Source organism: Nuphar pumila, unplaced genomic scaffold, assembly GCF_984573655.1.
Source record: "Nuphar pumila unplaced genomic scaffold, dmNupPumi1.hap1.1 HAP1_SCAFFOLD_2203, whole genome shotgun sequence".
In the NCBI taxonomy this organism is placed as follows: Eukaryota; Viridiplantae; Streptophyta; class Magnoliopsida; order Nymphaeales; family Nymphaeaceae; genus Nuphar; species Nuphar pumila.
In genome coordinates, this window is record NW_028323870.1 from 24,346 (window position 1) to 25,265 (window position 920).

The window sequence follows — 920 nt, forward strand, 5'->3', positions numbered from 1 at the left end:
ACATTTTGGTGTGCTGTTTCAGACGTTTATTGGAGAGTTGCGTGCTCGCTCTGGCCTTGCTGCAATCCTTACATGCCAAACCCCTGACACAACTGCGTGTGACCAGAGGGTCGTCACACAGGTCTAGAGGAGGCCTGCCGAGTTCAGACGAGGCAGACCACGCTCATGATTGGGCGGGCCTCCTTCCGGTGATGTGAAGGACTTATCTCTTCGAAATTCGTATATGAGGCGGACGAAGTGCGGGCTTACATGTCAAGGCACAACTTGACGACCAAACCAGTCCTCAAGTCGATGGTGCAACCCGCCAGTCGGCTCGCGCGACCACCTATCTCGATTTCAACGTAGGCGCCGTTGGCATGGCGTCGAGCGGACGTGTGTACGTCGGCGTGAATATCGAATTTGCCACGCTGCCGCTAAGCAATTCGATACACGCCGAGCAATTCCTAGTCGCCAATTTGAAGCACCATCTCGAGGAGGAGCTCGTGATGGTTGCGGTCAACGCTGCCCCATGCGGCCATTGCCGCCAGTTCTTCTCGGAGCTGGCGTGTTCAGATAGGGTACATTTTGTGTTCGGAGACGGTCCAGTCGACGAGTTCACCTTGGACGAGCTGCTCCCACAACGTTTCAAGGCCTGAAGACCTCCTCGCAAGAACCCCCTCCGCTCTTGCTCCAGCCCCAGAACAATGCGTTATCGTTCACAGCTGAAGGTGCACGCATGAAAGGAAGCACGCAAATCGGACGAATTTTTCAGAAAGCAGTGGCTGCTGCCCTGTTGGAAGCTCGCCAGGTGCTGACTCTTGAGCTTGAGTATGCAGCAGCAGCTAATGGGTCCTGCATTGATTTGGCTTACTCGATCAACCGGTGCATGGGATGTCATGGGATGCAATCTGACGTTTACGTCAAATCTGACGGCCAGGCAA

General features: G+C 54.9%; 1 pseudogene; it reads left to right on the forward strand.

The window, feature by feature from the left end:
- The first annotated feature begins 356 nt into the window (after nt 1-356).
- Nucleotides 357-635, forward strand: LOC149808792 (cytidine deaminase 1 pseudogene; annotated as a pseudogene).
- Nucleotides 636-920: the final 285 nt, after the last annotated feature.